The sequence below is a fragment of the Prionailurus viverrinus genome, chromosome B1, assembly GCF_022837055.1.
Source record: "Prionailurus viverrinus isolate Anna chromosome B1, UM_Priviv_1.0, whole genome shotgun sequence".
Classification (NCBI taxonomy): Eukaryota; Metazoa; Chordata; class Mammalia; order Carnivora; family Felidae; genus Prionailurus; species Prionailurus viverrinus.
The window spans coordinates 83,639,912-83,658,467 of record NC_062564.1 but is presented as its reverse complement, the minus strand read 5'-3'; the positions used below and the strand labels follow the sequence as shown (position 1 = coordinate 83,658,467).

The following is an 18,556-nucleotide window of genomic DNA, read 5'->3' as shown; positions in this document are numbered from 1 at the left end:
TTTCTCTTAGTATGCATAGTCACATTCTAATTTTCCTCATATGTGAAGTTGTTTTTTAATGTCCTAATCTTTAATGTCTTGCTCTCAAAAGGGCAGAAAAAAAAATGACTGGGAGAGGAAAAAGTTGTTGGCCCTTTAAATCCTCTAGAAGTCACTCCATCTGGGGGGATGGGGTCATACAACAATGGGAGGAGGTACAACAATGGACACCTGGATCTCTGTGATCAGACCTTGAGATGTGGAGGACAGGGTCTATTTTGCCCAGTTTGGTTCCTGCAAGCTATGTGCAGACTGATCCGGTAACATGTGCACAGCTGCCTGCCATAGTGGCTAGGAGTGGGGAATTGGTAGCTACTACTGTGCTAAGACCTGAAATTGACCAAAATAACTGCAATTTGCCATCCAAGATATCCTCTGGAATTTGCAAATCTTCAACAGATTCCAGAGTTCTGAAACAGTTGCAGCAGACAAATTCTGCCAGTGTATTGTTGTCTCAATGGGGAGACAGATTCTTGGTGCTTCTTACTCTGCCATCTTCCAAGAATCCTCCAGAATGTGTTTTTAACATTCAATAATTTTATAGGTTTTACCTGCAAAAAAGTGCCTCCAAATTACATTAAAAACCTAACATTTGTATATTTCATTTGAACTTTATTACTATGTATCTTCTGTGTATTTATTTCTCTAATTCTTGAAAGTACATATTTAGGTATGAATGTAAATCTGTTCTCTGGTTCTTTTTTTTTTAATGTTTATTTATTTATTTATTGAGAGACAGAGACAGAGCACAAGGGGGGAAGGGCAGAGAGAGAGAGAGAGGAAGACACAGAATCCAAAGCAGGCTCCAGACTCTGAGCTTTCAGCACAGAGCCTGATGCAGGGCTCAAACCTAAAAACCATGAGATTATGACCTAAGCTGAAGTCGGATGCTCAAGCAACTAAGCCACCCAGGCAACCCTGTTCTCTTGTTCTATATAAGATGCTATTCCCATATGCCAACAGATGGTCATAGGTAATAATGCTTTGATTGTGTTAGTGATGTGTTTTAATCAGAACATTTCTCATAATCTCATGAGACATATTTTTGCCATGTGATGAAAACATAGTTGTTTGGCTATTTCATTATGGCATAGTGGTATTTAAGTGATATAAAGCAGCATGAGGGTTTTTTAACTGGTTTTCAAAAGGTTATATTGCTGTTATTTCTAGGTTTGGTAGGATAGGGTTGGCCTTGATTAATTTCTGAGACAGCAAAGTATCTCAGTAGTGTATTTTGTAGTATAACTACAAAACAGTCACTGAAATAATGAGTCTGATTTTCAGGGTAGAAAATCACAAGCCCAGAGAGATACAAAAGTACCCAAGAGGGGGTTCTTCCTGCAAGAATAATGACACCCATTTTTTCTGGTAAATTATATCAATTTTTGTCTAATAGATCACTCTTGGGTAAATATGAATAGAGGAAAATAATTTGTTGTTAAATTAGTAAAATTAGAATATGCATCTAATCACATAAATAATTAACATAAACTTATTTTCAATCATTTAAAAGTACATATGCCAAAATGAATCGCACGGTTAAGGTTAGTTTTACTACTAATTCTCAGTGAGGCTCCTAAGCTACAAGAGTCAAGTGTACAATCTTTTTCATATAGTTTAGACAATGTAAGGCATATATTACTTTATAAAGTGTTGTTAAAATACCGTGAGCTATTGAAGGGCAAATAAATAAGATAACAAGATTAACGAAAGAAACATGTCTGTTGAGGGAAAGTGAGGAGAATGGAAAGAGACTGATGATACAAGGATATAATTGATGAAGCAAAATATCACCAAAAGGTGAGAAGAGATGGAAAGCACAAGCATCAGAATTAACAAAAAGAGGAAATTTTCTTTTCTGAGATTAGAAGGAAAATGGAAAGTATGTAAAAATTCAAAAACATTTTTCCAATGAAGAGGAAAATTAATAGAATTGATGTGATAGTCCTCAATCTTTCCAATGAAGAAAGAAGGACATTATCAAAGAAAATCGTGGGTGGGGTGATTGAGTGCTGGAGAAATACAAAATATTTAGAGTAAAACATAAAACTTGTTTAATAGCAATGAACACACCTATTTCGTGGGTGGATAACATGAACTAGAAATGTAATCAATTAGTTCAGTTTCTTGACTTAATATTTCAGCAGTCAGGGAGTAAGAGAATTGAATTATAGAGTTGACCCAGCATTTGAATCAAATTAATAAAAATTTAACTGAATTATGTAACACCTGGGGCCTGTGACTGCTGATTAGTTGAAATTGTTCCCTTTCTTAAGGAAGATCTTTTATTAACTGTATAATAACCTACAGGGAGTTAAAGTTACCGTGGTACATATCACTGGTAAGAATAAAAAAACTCTGGAGTAGAACAAATGAAAAATATGAATAACTGGAATTTGCATCTACTGTAAGCTAAATTGAGTAGAGTGGTTAATATATCCTTGTGATCCATCACCTCCAGATGATTTGACCAGAACCAAAATATGGAATTATGAGATAACATTAGATAGAAAATTTTTTTGTTAGATAAATACAGTCACACTGACTTTACCTTACAAATGACATTAAAAGGGGACAGGCTTTGGCTTTGGAAGAACATACTTATAGATTACATTCAAAGTTCTGATTACAAGCTTAGAAACAAAGTGCATCACTATCCTTTTTATCTCAAACAAACCAATGAACAATCAAAACAAACAAACAAAAAATGATTTCTAGTCTGCCTACCAATCCTACCCGTCTCTTTTCATGGGTCCCTTTGTAATATAGAAACTCTGTAATAAGCTCTTGCACCTATAGTACAGTCATGAATAATAAATATATTTAATAATCTATTAACTGTTTTCCTCAATGCTTTTATTAAACATTTTCTTCCCAGTAAACTTACTACAATCCGTCAGTTTTCTGAGCTTTCTAAACCAATCCAAGATCCAGATGTGGATAGTTGAGAATGTATCCCTCATTATTCTCATCCCCTAGTGACCTTCCTCATAAAAACAAATTACAACTCAAAGCACAACCTTTACTTTTCTGATAGAATGGGGAAAAAAGGAGGAAAGAAAGGGAGGGCGAGGAGGGGAATGGGGATGAGGGGAGGGATGGAGAAGACCTGGTCTAAGTGTCAAAGGATATTGCTCAGTAAAATCCTACATCTCTGTTTTTTCTCAGCCAAACAACCAACTAATAAAAGACAGGAAAGAAATATTTGTTGTGTGTTATTATGTGTCAAACACTTTATGAACACTGGATTATTTAATCCATAGAACATTCCTAGGAATAAGGTGGTACTATCCTCATTTTGCAGATGAGGAAGCTGAGGTAAAATTATGTAACTTACCCAAGGCCCACCATAAAAGAGAGGATAGAGTGAATCCACTTCGGTCTGTTTTGAAAAACAGTAATAGTTTTTCTTCACTAATCTGCAACTGAAAGTGAAAAAATATACGACATATTAAAAAACAGAAAGACGGGGCGCCTGGGTGGCGCAGTCGGTTAAGCGTCTGACTTCAGCCAGGTCACAATCTCTCGGTCCGTGAGTTCGAGCCCCGCGTCGGGCTCTGGGCTGATGGCTCAGAGCCTGGAGCCTGTTTCCGATTCTGTGTCTCCCTCTCTCTCTGCCCCTCCCCTGTTCATGCTCTGTCTCTCTCTGTCCCAAAAATAAATAAACGTTGAAAAAAAAATAAAAAAAACAAAACAAAAAAAGAAAAAACAGAAAGACAATGTGCTCTGCTTTGTTCCTAATTCCCTGGTGCTTTGTTTGCCACCACTTAGAGCTTGAAGGGATACTTCAAATAAATACTCTGGATTGCTCTTCACATGAAAGTGCTTTATAGCTAAACTTGACTTAAGTACCATTTTCCTAAAATACAAATATTTTTTTTTCTACATTGGAGCCTGTAACGGAATATCACATATTGTTTTAGCTAAGAAATAAAACTAGCTGGTGATATATCTTTCAGAAACAGTATGTACAAAGCCTCAGAAATAAGACAATGAAACATTATTTTAAATATTTAATAACCTACAGACTATGTCCACATTATCTTAAGAAAACTCATAGATACATATATGTACCTATGTATACATATATAGCTATATATACATATATACAATTGTGTACGTATACATGTGTATGTATGTGTGTGCATATATATATATATATATATATATATGCACATACATATATTCCAGTTACAGCAAAGGAAGTTAAGATGCATAATTCCTAAAGATTCATAATACCACTGAATAACTTATTTCTTGTCAAATCTCTCTTTAAAAATATTTATTTTTGTCAAATGAGCATATCCCCAAATGGATCTTGACTAAAACCAAGATTAATTATTTAATAATTAAGTGCTGAGTCCTGGGAGATACTGTGTCACGTGCTGGGTAAGGAGCAGGAACCAAGATAAATATGACCCCTGTCCTCATGGGACTTACTCCTAGTGTTGAAGAAAGATATTCAAGAATTACAGAAAAAAATAATTATAATTGTGTTGAGTGCTAGACAGAGATACAGCATGCTCTGAGAATATTTTATAGTACAACATTAAAGATCTTATCTAAATAATAGAGAAGTTTGTTGCAACCAGAAGTCATTATTTTATTTCTATAATACATTCAAAAATGAATAGGAAATTTCTCGGGAAATTTTTAAGAAGGAAAGTTCGACCTAAACCAAGCACCGGGCTATGTACTTTGCACATTTTATTTAATTTACTTTTATAAAACTATGAGGTACCTATTGACAGACCCTAGTTTTATTCTTTCTAAAATGTGCCATGCCAAAGTGTGTCTTGCACATGAATTGTCAGGGCAGAAACTTAAAAAAAAACCTGAACAGTAAGTGAAAAAATTCTCAGTCCTGCTGTTCATCTAAATCTTCAAAACCTATACACAAACACTGCACAATTATCTATTCCAGCCCTCTCCCTGTTTAAACAAACACAAATTTTCAGACCATGCAAAGACCCCAATCACAAAATAAAACTACAACCATGCCACAGCTCCCTACTTTCTCACTCTCTGCTTCGCTCCTACTGTACTGTACACTTCACTTGTACTGTCCTGTGGTTACATACCTCTCTCCAAGCAAGGCAACACCTTGGTTGTCTCCAACCAGAATATTGCTTCCCTTTCAACATTTAACAGTAGCAATGGTTATTTCTGAGTTCCTGTTATAAATAAGTGAGGAAGAGGAGACACACAGGTCTAGTCTTAGGGAAGATAAGTGGGTTGACCAAAACAAGACATACACAAAACTTAATACTACCTCCCCCCACTGTTTTTTCTTGTATTATTTGTAAATGATTCTAGGAAACATAGGGGAATGTTACAGTTTTTTTATGTACCTATAAACATTTCTGTCCAATTTATAGGGCCATTTTTGGAGTCCCCCTATCATTTCTTTATTTTGAATTTATGTTCATCCAGTTATAATTGCTTTAATCTTCTGGGATTTATTTTAATCAAATTTTAAGTTGAAAATTTTGTTTGAGGGGTGACTAGGTGGCATCCCACTTTGGCTCAGATCATAATGTGGGTTAGAGCCCTGCATCGGGCTTTGTGCTGACAGTTTGGAGCCTGGAGCCTGCTTTGGATTCTCTCTCTCTCTCTCTCTCTCTCTCTCTCTCTCTCTCTCTCTCTCAAAAACTAAACATTTAAAAAATTTTTAAATTTTGTTTGAACGTAACAATAGGTAAAATGTCTATAAATCAAAAAGATGCTACTGTTATACAGACTCTTCTCAGGTAAAAGGGAAAAAATTATTGCTTAGCTTTTGAGAAAAATCTCCTTATGATAATGAAAATCTTTGAGATAGCAGCAATAATTGCCATACGATGTAAACTAAAGGCAATGAATAATATGCCTTGATTACCTTCAAGGTCTTCAGATTCCTTCATAACCTCGTATACTACCCTATTCCCTTTAGAGGCAGACATTTTGCCAACAGGTATTTCACTCATGAGTAAACTAAGCCCAAATTTGCCCTTGAATAGGCACCAAGGGTGCACATTTGTTTCATTATAGTTTCAATTCTGAACTTAAGGCTTCTATCAAAGACTTTCATCAAGATTAATCTCAGAATGCCCTTTATGCCTATTGATTTTAGTTTTCACAAAAAGCCAAAGTAAACTCTCATCTTCAGGACTCTAATTCCTGTAAGGCTCTGAATATCCACTTTTTTGACCCCCATTTCTTATCCTTATCCAACACCTTAAATCTTTCAACTGTGCCTTTTGAGACTCAGTCATCACCAAAATGGCCTTCTTTGAACATTTTCTTCACTTCTTGCTTTAAAGCTTGATCAAGCCTGTGCCCTCTCCTCTGCAGCTCAAAGTCCTAATCCACCATTAGGAGGCCTAGAGGTAAGAGAAGAAAACATTCTTGTTTCCTGTTGCTCCATACCATTCTTCTTCCCTCTTCCATAAACACATTCCATTTAAATTTCATGACCTTAAACTACAGCATTAATTCCCTTTTCCTTGCTGCAGTGCTCAAACAATCTTATCCTCCTCCATCCTACTCCTTCAATATTTTAGTTCTTAACTCTCCAACACCATCTCACACCCTATTCATGTCATAATTTTCAGTTGACTTCAGTGTCCACATAGATGACCTACCTAGTACCTTGTCATTCAGTCCTTGACCTCCTCTCCTCTGATGATTTTATCCTCTACCTTACTTCAGCTATTTACTTACATGACCATACCTCCATCTTTGTCATCCCTAATAACTACAGTTTCTCAATCATCTCAATTTGAGGCATCCCACTTTCTGGCCACCATCTCCTATATTTCTAGTTAACTACCTCTTGCTGGAATCTGAAGAATTCCCACAAGTCTCTGACCCCACCAAAACCTATAATTCATTGGTTCTAACATCTTTTCTACAATTCATTGTCTCTCACCCCCTCATATCTTAACTTCTATCCTTATTCACCTTGCATTGCATGGTCAATCATAATCACTTCCTTGCACACACCCTGAACTCCCCTGCCCTTCTCTTATTTCCTTGTATTTGGATAGACCACAACCCTGTTTTTGTCCTTTTCTCTGCCTATTCCATACTTCCACCTGTGCATGTAAACATAGCTGGAGGAAACAAATAAATAAATATACCGGTCTTTTTTTTTACATTCATGATCTCCAATTTCAAATGGGCCCTTAATGCTGCCTAGGAGTCATACTGTGTTTCCTACATAGCTTCACCGATGTCTCTCCTAAAATTTCCAACTCTTCTTTTACTCTTACTTTCAACTGATGACCTTGCTTTCTATTTTACTGATAAAACAGAAGCATTCATACAAGAATTTCTGCAAACTCCCACAACCACATTCACCCACCTACCTGCAACTAGTTTCTCTTACTACTGAGTGAACTTGTTCATGCTCCTAGCAAAGAGAACCCCCTCAACTTGTATACTAGGTCTTTTCCCATCTAGTCCAGAGCATGATCTCAGCAATTCTTCCTTCTTTCCTCAATATCAATAATTTTCCCTCTTTCCTAGATTTTTTTTCCATTTGCTAACAAGCATGCTTTTTCTATTTTCTTAAAATGAAACTTTTACTTGGTCCTGCTTCACTTTATAGCTACCACCCCATCCTTTCCCCTTCGCTTTGGCAAATCTCCTTGAAAGAGTTTATTATACTTGATGTCACCAATTTCTTTCCCATTTTCTCTTGAGTCTACTAGCAAGTTTTAACACTTACCACTCCATCCAACCACTCATCCTAATGTTATTAAATCCAGTAGTCAGTTCTCAATCCTCATCATATCAGACTGCTTAGTAATATGAGATGCAGCTAATTGTTTTCTTCATATGATTTCCAGGGTACCACTCTCTCTTGTTTTGTTTTTTCCCACCACACTATACCTTCTTCATAGTCTCTTTTGTTGTTTCTTTCTAGTATTCTGAACACCTTAAGTAGGATTGTCCAGATTAGAGGGATTTCTCTTCTTCTAACTATACTAATTTATTTAGCAATCTCGGTCACCCCACAGTGAGCAAATTAGAAATACCAAACCTACCTTGCTTTAATGAAGAAGGGATTCAAAGGCTTAGGGAGATTGGAATGTTAAAGTGGACTTGTCATTTAATATCTACTTACCCACACCAGGAGGGTCCATAAAACATATTTTTCACTACTAATGTAAAAAAAAAATTTGACAGGAGAGCCTCAGCATCTTTGAAATGCTCAGTGATTGCTGATCTCTATAGGCCTGACCTTACAATGTAGACCGCAGTCACCAAATTAGAAAATCTAAATGCAATGAGAGTAATTGGATCCCAAAGTAGCAGAAGTGAAGCGGCAGCCCTAAACTGACAGTCAAGATGTGGTTACCATAATGGACAGCACAGTCAAAGTAGCAATCTGAATAGCCTGATTTGCACAGATGTATGACATTGGCTACTGATCACGGTATTCCTAGAAGTGAAATAGAGAAAGATAGGAAGCCTACTAAATTCTTACTTGATGTGTATAAACAGGAAGGTTCTAGGTCAGGTAAACAAAAGTCCAACCTGAATCATAAAAATCATGACCCCTCAATTAGTTCTCAGACTGTGAGCTAGTTTACAGATCCAGATCCCTTTGAATGAATGGAAAGCTGGATACCCTTGAGGAAGAACCCCAGTACATTGCCAAATATTTATATTGTTAATCTTTCTCTCAGCCTTCCTCTAAGTGACATATAGGCTTTTGCCAGGGTTAACTACATTGCAGGAAAAACAAATAATCAGAGTCTTCAGAGACTGCTAGACACTGACTCTGAACTGACACTAATTCTAGGAGATCCAAAACATCACTGTGATCTACCAATCAGAGTAGGAGCTTATGAAGGAATAGAATAACAGAATTTTAGTTCAGGTCTGTCTCACAGTGAGCCCAGTGAGTTCCCTAGCCCATTCTGTAGTTATTTCCCCAGGTTCAGAATTCACAGATGTACTCAACAACTAGCAGAATCCCCATGTTGGTTCCCTGATCTGTGCGAAGTGAGGGCTATTAAGGTGGAAAAGGCCAAGTAGAATCCATTAGAACCACCTCTACCTAGGACAAGAGTAAACCAAAAGCAGTATCATACTCCTAGAAAGACTACAAAGATTAGTGCCACAACCAAGGACGTGAAAGTTACAAGAGTGTGATTCCCACCACATTCCCATTCAACTCATTTATTTAACCTGTGCAGAAGACAGATGATCTTGGAGAATGACAATGGATTATCACAAGCTTAACCAGGTGCAGATTCCAATTGCTGTTGCTCTACGAGATGTGGTTCCATTGCCTGAGCAAATTAACACATCCCCTGGTATCTGTACTCAGCTTTTGATCTGGCAAATGCTTTCTCAACATCTATTAGTAAATACCACCAAAAGAAATCTGCTTCCAGCTAGCAAGCAAACAATACATCTTCACTATCCGATCTTAGGCTATTATCTCTCCAGCCCCAACATAGAGGTCATAAGGTAGTTCACACATATCCTGATCACCTTTTCCTTTCACAAGACATCACACTGGTCTACTACATTGATGTCAAAATGCTGATTGGACCTGGTGAGCAACATGGACTTATTGGTAAGACATCTGTATGTCATAAAGTAAGAAATAAATATGCCAAATGTTCACTTCTACCTCAGGGAGTTCTAGGAATCCACTGGTATGGGGCATGTTTAGATATCCCTTCTAAGGTGAAGTAAGAGTTGTTGCATCTGCCCCCTTGTACAACCAAAAAAGAGGCAGAACCGCTGGTGGACCTCTTTGCATTTGGGAGAAAACATATTCTTCATTTGGGTTTTTTAATCCATTCCATTTACTGAGTGACCTGAAAAGCTGCTAGTTTTGACTGGGGTCTAGAACAGAAGGCTCTGCCAAAGGCCCAGGTGGCTGTGCAGGCAGCTCTACTATTTGTGCCATATGATCCGCCATATCCAATGACCTTGAAATGTCTGTAGCAGATAGAGACGGTATTTGGAGCTTTCAACAAATCTCTAGAGGTGAACCACAAAACAAGCCCCTAGGATTTTAGAGTACAATCCCGCTATCTTCTACAGATATTGACTCTCCTTCTGAAAACCAACTCCTGGCCTACAACTGGGTCTTCGTAGAGACTGAATGTGTAACCATGGGTCACCAAGATAGCATGTGACCTGAGTTGCTCATCATGAACTGGACGTTATCTGACCCACCAAGCCACAAATGTGGCATGCACCGTGGCACTCCATTATCAGGTGAAAATGGTATATATGTGATTAGACTTAAGCAGGCCCTGAAAGCACAAGTTACCTGTAAAGTGGCCCGAATGCCCATGGTCCTCACTCTTGTCACACTGCCTTCTCTCCCCCAGTCTGCACCTATGGCCTCATGGGAAGCTCCTACAATCAGCTGACAGGGGAAGATTCTGGCCTGGTTTACAGACGGTTTGGGGAAATATGCAGACACCACCCAAAAATGGACAGTTGTAGCACTACAGTTCCTTTCTGGGACATCCCTGAAGGACAATGGTGAAGGGAAACCTCCCCCCAGTGGGCAGAACTTTGAGCAGTGAACCTGGTTGTTCACTTTGCTTGGAAGGAGAAATGGCCAGATATATGATTACATATTGATTCATAGACTGTGGGCAATCACTTTTCCCCAGCCACCCCTGGCATCATCCAATTGGCTCATGAACAAAGTGGTCATGGTGACAGGAATGGAGGTTATCATAGGCTTGGCAACATAGATTTCCACTTACCAAGACTGACCTGGCTATAGCCACTGCTGAGTGTCCAATATGGCAAGAGACAACATTAATTCCCGATACAGCACCATTCCCTGAGGTGCTAGCCAGCTACCAGGCAGCAGATTGATTACATTAGACTGCTTCCATCATGGAAAGAGCAGTGTTTTGTTCTTGCTGGAATACACATTTTCTCTGGATATGGGTTTTCCTTCTCTGTATAAAATGCTTCTGCCCAAACAACAATCCGTGAATGCACAGAATACCTTACCTACCATCATGGTATTCTATATAGCATTACTTCTGATCAAGGAACTCATTTCACAGCAAACAAAATGTAGCAATGGACCCATGCTTATGGAATTATCTTGGTCCCCCCCTGCCCCAATCCCCACATCCTGAAATAGCTGGCTTGACAGATCAGTGGAATAGCCTTTTAAAGACTGTTACAGTGCCAATTAGGTGACAATAACTTGCAGGGCTGAAACAAAGTTCTCCAGAAGGCTATATAGTCTCTGATTCTGCATCTGATACATGGTACTATTTCTCTTACAGCCAGGATTCACAGGTCCAGAAATCAAGGGATAGAAGTAGGAGTGGCACCACTATTACCCTTGGTGACCTACTAGCAAAATTTGTTATACCTCTGTGGCCTTATGCTCTGCTGGCTCCTTCAAATGCTCCTTCAAATGGAGGAATGCTTCCATCAGGAAACACAATGATTCCACTAAACTAAGAATTAAGGATGTCACTAGGACACATTGGATTCCTCACACCTATGAATTAACAGGCAAAGAAGAGAGTTGCTGTGCTGGTTGTGGTGATTGATACTGACCATGAAAGGGAAATCAGACTGCTAGTCTACGGTAGAGATAAATAATATACTGTCTGGAATACAAGAGATACCTTAAGATACCTTAAGGCATCTCTTAGTATATACCCTAAGTGATTAAAGTCAGTGGAAATCTATAATAGAATCCAAGCAGGACTACTAATGGCCCAGACTCCTCAGGAATAAAGGTTTGAGTCACTCTACCAGGCAAAGAGCCACAACCAGATGAAGTGCTTGCTGAAAGCAGAGAATAAAGACAGTGAGAAAAAGTTCTTATAAGTATCAGCTATGTCCGCATGACCAGTTACAGAATTGAGGACTGTAGTTATCATAAGTATTTTCCTGAATTTGTTAGCTTTGTGTGTGTACTATATTTGCATGGTATATATAACAAAAGTATTTGCTTGGTATATATATTAATATATGCAGCAGGAATTTTTTCTTTCCTCTTATTCCCTTATGTAACATAAGATGGAACATATAGTGTGTAAGTACTATTAATTTTACATCAATGGTTAAAGTTTCAGGATATTTGGTGAAATTATGATCTTGTTATTGTCTTTATTTGGAGATTAAATATGGTTTAAGGAGATGTTTGTGGGTGCCACGTTGATAAAGGGTGGACTTGTGTAGTTTATTTTGTATTACTCTAACTGAGCCACAGAGTGCCCAGATATTTGGCTGTTATTCTCTAGTGTGTCTGCAAAGATATTTCTGAATGAGATTAACATTTGATTCACTGACTGACTATATAAAGCAGATTGCTCTACCCAATGTGAGTGAGCCTCACCCAATCCAATAAAAGCCCGAAGAGAACAAAAAGGCAGAGTAAGAGAGAATTCATTCTCTCTACCTGCCTTCAGATTTAGACTAGAACTATAGCATTGACTCTCTTTGGACTCTAGCTTACCAACTTTAGATCCCAGTACTTCTCAGTGTCTGTAACTGTGTGAGAGAACTCCTTGTAATAAATGTCATATTGTTCTGTTTCTATCCGTTCTGTTTCTCTAGAGAGCCCACACTAATACACCACAAAACTATTTCATCACCAAAAAAATCAACCTCGTCCTATCTCTTTATAGTCATACCCACCCTCCTCTTCCCCAACCCCACCATCCCTAAGCTCTGGCAACCACTAATCTGTCCCTTATGTCTAAAATTTTCTCACTTTGACAATGGTATATAAATGGAATCATACATTATATAATCTTTGAGATTGGCTTCTTTCACTTAACATAATGTCCTTGAGTTCCAACCAAGTTGTGTGTCTATCAAGTTTACTTTTTATTTTGAGTAATATTCCATGGTATGGACATACCACAGTTTATTTAGCCATTCACCTACTGATAAACATTTTGGTTGTTTCTAGTTACTGGCTATTACAAATAAAGCTGCTATGGACATCTGTGTATATGTTTTGTATAAATAGTTCTCATTTCTCTGGAATAAAAACCCAGTTTGACTCCTTAGTCATAAGGTAGTTGCATATTTGTTAAGAAACTGCCAAATAATTTTCGAGAGTAGCTGAATGATTTTGCATTCCTACCAGCATGTATGAGATCCAGTTTCTCTGCATCTTTGCCAGCATTGGTATTGTCACTATTTTTTATTTTAGCTGTTCTAATAGATGTGTAAATGATATCTCGTGGTCTTAATTTATATTTCCCTACTAACTACCGATGTTTAACATCTTTTCTTGTGCTTATGTGCCATCTGTATATCCTCTTCAGTAAAATGTCTTCATGTCTTTTGCTCTTTAATTGGATTGCTTAATTTTTTTACTGCTCATTTTCTAAAACTTTTTACTGTGGTAAAATACACATAAAACATTTTAATCATTTTTAAGTGTATAGTTCAATGATATTAAGTACATTCACAATGTTGTGAAATCACCACCACTCTCAAATTCCAAACACTTTTATCCTCCCAAACAGAAACCCTGTACCCACTAAATATTAATTCCCGAGCTCCTCCTTCCCCTGATCTCTGGTAACCTCTACTCAACTGTCTCTGAATTTGACTTTTCCTCACATAAGTGGAATCCTATAATTTTTGTTCTTTGGTGTCTGGCTTATTTCACTTAGCAGGTTTTCAAGGTTGATTGATATTGTAGTATTTAACTCCTTTTTAAGGTTGAATAATATTCTTGTGTATATATACCATATTTTGTGTATCCACTCATCTGTTAATGAATACTTGGATATTGTGAATAATGCTGCTACAAACACTGGCATTCAAGTATCTATTTGAATCCCTGCTTTCAATTCTTTTGGGAATTCCTAAATGTGGAATTCCTCGATTGGATCACATGGTAATTCCATGTTTAACTTGAGCAAATCCTCAAATTGTTTCCCACAGCAGCTACATCATTTTACATTCTCAACAGCAATGCACAATTTCTGCACATCCTCACCAATACTTGCTATCCGCCCCCCCCTTTTAAATAATAGCCATCCTAATAGGTACAAAATGGTATCTCATTGCATCTCCCTACTGACTCGTGATGTTAAGCATCTTCTCATGTGCTTATTGGTCATTTGTATATCTGTACATCTTCTTTACAAATGTATCTATTCACTTCCTTTGCCCATTTTTGAATTGGGTTGCTTTGTTGTTGAATTATAGTTTTTTATATATTCTGGATATCAATCCCTTATTAGATGTACACTTTGCAAATATTTTCTCCCATTGTTTAGTCTTTTCACTCTCTTGATACTGTCATTTGATACACAAAAGTCTTTCACTATTGAATTCTGAGAGGTCTTTATCCTAGATACAAGTCTTTTGTCAAATACCTGGCTTACAAATATTTTCTCCCACTCTATAGCTTATTTTCCCCCCATTCTTTTAACAGGGTCTTTCACTAATGAAAAGTTTTTAATTTTGATGAAGTCCAATTTATTGATTTGCTTTCAGTATCATGCCAAAATACTCTTACCAAGCCCTAGGTCCCAAATATTTTTTCCTATTTTCTTCTAAAAGTGTTATGATTTTATGTTTCACATTTAAATCTATGGTCCATTTTGAGTTAGTTTCTGTATAAAGTGTGAGGTTTAAGTCAAGTTTTTTTTTCTTTGCCTATAGATATCCAATTGCTCCAGCACCATTTGTTGAAAAGGTTATCCTTTCTCCATTGAATGGCTATGCATCTTTGCCAAAACCCAGTTGAGCATATTTATGTGCATCTATTTCTGGATAGTCTAACCTGTTCCATTGATCTAGGTGTCTATCCCTTTGCTAGTACCACACTGTGATGGTTACTGTAGTATATAATAAGTTTTCAATTTGGGTAGAGTGATTACTCCCACTTAATTCTTCTTTTTCAAAATTGTTGTTACTATTCCAGTTTCTTTGCCTCTCGATATAAATTTTAGAATAGTTTTGTATCTACAAAAAAATTGCTGGAATTATAACAGGAATTATGTTAAACCTGTATATCAGTTTGGGGATAATTAACATCTTTACCATAAGTTTTCCAATCCATGAACACAATACGTACCTTCATATATTTCCTTTGATATCTTTCATCAGTGTTTTACTGATTTCAGTTTAATTCCCATGTTTTATAAGATTTATACCGGGGTGCCTGGGTGGCTCAGTCAGTTGAGCGTCTGACTTCAGCTCAGGTCATGATCTCGCACTCCGTGAGTTCGAGCCCCATGTCGGGCTCTGTGCCGACAGCTGGGAGCCTGGAGCCTGCTTCAGATTCTGTGTTTCCCTCTCTCTCTGCCCCTCCCCCGCTCAAGCTCTGTCTCTTTCTCTCTGTCAAAAATAAATAAACAAAAAAATTTAAAAAAAAGATTTATACCTAAATGTTTTGGGGTAATTATAAATGGTGTTATATTTTTTTATTTGGGTTCCCACATGTTCATTGCTAGTACATAAAAGTACAATTGATTTTTGTCTTTTATCTTGTATCCTGAGACCTTGCTGAACTAATTCTAGAAGCTATTTTGTAGATTCTTGGAATTTTTTTAAATATGTGATTCATCGTGTTTAAAAATTAACAAAAAGTTCGATAAATTGTTTGGTTATTTACTTTGTGCCAGCTATTGTTCTAACTACTAGAGATGGAGTTTACTAAGAAAATTGGGATTTTTTTTTTTAAATTTTTTTTTTTTCAACATTTACTTATTTTTTGGGACAGAGAGAGACAAAGCATGAACGGGGGAGGGGCAGAGAGAGAGGGAGAACAGAATTGGAAGCAGGTTCCAGGCTCTGAGCCATCAGCCCAGAGCCCGACGCGGGGCTCGAACTCACGGACCGCGAGATCGTGACCTGGCTGAAGTCGGACGCTTAACCGACTGCGCCACCCAGGCGCCCCGAAAATTGGGATTTCTTGACCTCATGGAGCTTAGATTTGATTCTACAGGAAATGTGGAAAGAACTGCAGGCAATTAAATAACAATTAAGTTAATTTCACACGGTGGTTAAGTACTAGAAAGAAATAAACAGAGTAACATAATAGAGTGGTAGATAATCTAGAACTGACTCTACGAGGAGATGACTTCTGAGCAGAGACTTAAATTACAGCAGCCAGAGCAGAACGTTTCAGTAAGTACAAAAGCCCAAAGACCTGAAAGAGTTTGACATGAAGAACATAAGAAGACCAGTGTGGCTCACATAGTAAGAAGGAAAGTGGTAGGAAAAGACTCAAGAGTCTTATTGTTAATGGAAGCACTTGAATTTTATTCTAAATAAGATGGAAAGCACCGAAGGTTTTAAAACTGAGTAGTTAGGGAAGTTTGGTGTACATTATGTAATCATAAAAAATATTATACCATATCAAAGTGATTGGTATCTTTCCACCTTTTTTCTTACAATTTAAAAAATGTACATGAGGGGCACCTGGGTGGCGCAGTCGGTTGGGCGTCCGACTTCAGCCAGGTCATGATCTCGCGGTCCGTGAGTTCGAGCCCCGCGTCAGGCTCTGGGCTGATGGCTTGGAGCCTGGAGCCTGTTTCCGATTCTGTGTCTCCCTCTCTCTCTGCCCCTCCCCTGTTCATGCTCTGTCTCTCTCTGTCCCAAAAATAAATAAAAAACATTGAAAAAAATAATTTTTAATAAAAAATGTACATGAACATAAATTGCATAAAGTGATTAGTAATCATTCACAAGATGATTTATTAATCACAGCTCTTTCTAATCTACACAATGAATTTGCTTTTGATTCTATAGGATGATATCAACATCCTGGGGAAAAACAACCTCATAGTAGCATGGTTGCAGTTGGCCAACTCTAACCACTGCCTTTGGAAATGCCTTTCCTCTTTGCCTATCACAAACATATAAACACACACACACACACACACACACACACACACACACACACACTTTGCATCTAACAGCTATTTATTTGACCTCTCACACTTTCATTGCCTTATCTATAAAATGTAGACCCTAATGTCTACCTCCAAAAGTCTGTTTGAGAACTAAGGATAAAGTATACTATATTGAGTCCCAAGCAAATAGTGGTGCCTGGTAAATGATAATTCCTTACCTTGAGCTTTTTCTCTTTTACCCCCATCACTTAGCTCCCACTCCCAGATCTAAGATATTCATTAAACCATTTAATTTGCAACTGGGGCCTTAGAGTAAATCTTTATACAAAATTTTAAAGGCTGTAGCAATAGCACCTATTAATTCAATGATCAGTGGCATAACCCACTTCCAACAAAACCTTTCCATAGACTTCTGAAAATATCTTAAGATGTTGAATAAGAACATGGTACTATTATACAACTTTTAGTTGTGGTATAAAATAAACTATACAAAGTTGACCACTTTCAAGTTAAATCTTCTAACAAGAAGAGCATATTATGTACATTTTTTTTAACCAATGGCCAAACAGGGAAACATGCATTGAATACTTTATCATAAAACCCCTAGTAAATATTTTTTGTCATGAACCTATCACTCAGGAAGTACTTTTAAAATACTGAGTCATGGTGCTTTTGGAAGCCTGAGAAGTATAAAACTATGCTATCTGTATTATGCAGACTGAGAACAACTTGCACTACGTCCTCTCACATATTTTATTTTACAACATTCGATTTCTCAAGACATCACAGAAAAAATGAAAGGTCATTAATGACTTAAAGTTATTAGTCAAGTTTTTAACCAACCAATATTTTTTCCTGCCTATTTTGGGGTAATTACCTCACTGTTGTTTAGCAATCTTCAGTCATCCTCAATTGGCTCCCTAGCAAATTCTCCATTAAGCTAATTCCAAATCTCTGCTACACCTTAAATTCATCATCCTACCATTCATTCCTCTTAATGTTTTACTTTCTACATGATTTTTGTCTTCCAATGTGGCACCATTCCCAGTAAAGTCAAACTTTACTCTGTGGTTTTACCCTCTATTTGAAAAGGAAGAATTTCAAAGCTATTCCTGTGCTCTAGCATGATAAATCAATTGTTTTATTTCTCTTTTATCTTCAGTTTCTTCCTACCAACTAAGTCTCAAGTTTCCTCTACTTAACTCTTTTCTCATCTATTCTATTTTTGTTTGTTTAAAAGTGTGTTTATTTATTTTGAGAGAGAGAGAGAGAGAGAGAGAGAAGGGGAGGGGCAGAAAGAGGGAGAGAGAAAACCACAGGCAGGCTTGTGCTGTCAGCACAGAGCCCGATGTGGGGTTCCAACTCACGAACTGTGAGATCATGACCTGAGCCAAAACAGAGTCGGACACTTAACCGACTGAGCCACCCAGGCGGCCCTCATCTAAACTATTCTTAAGATTACCCTAATTGACATGTTAAATATATTGGTGTAATCATTTTGTAAATGGGTAAAAGCAAAACAATATTTGGCAAAGTAAGCAATCTTAAACCATTTCTTTAAAATTTGGTCACCATTATAGGCTATTTATGCCAAATTTCACAACTATATTAGGCAAACCTGAATGGGGCTATAATGAAGCAATGTTTTCCCAATTTAAAGGCCTCTGATTAAAACCTAAATTCTTATT

At 37.3% G+C, this 18,556-nt stretch overlaps 1 pseudogene; it reads left to right on the top strand.

The window, feature by feature from the left end:
- Positions 1-236: 236 nt before the first annotated feature.
- LOC125164799 (uncharacterized) lies at positions 237-11,490 on the top strand (annotated as a pseudogene).
- Positions 11,491-18,556: the final 7,066 nt, after the last annotated feature.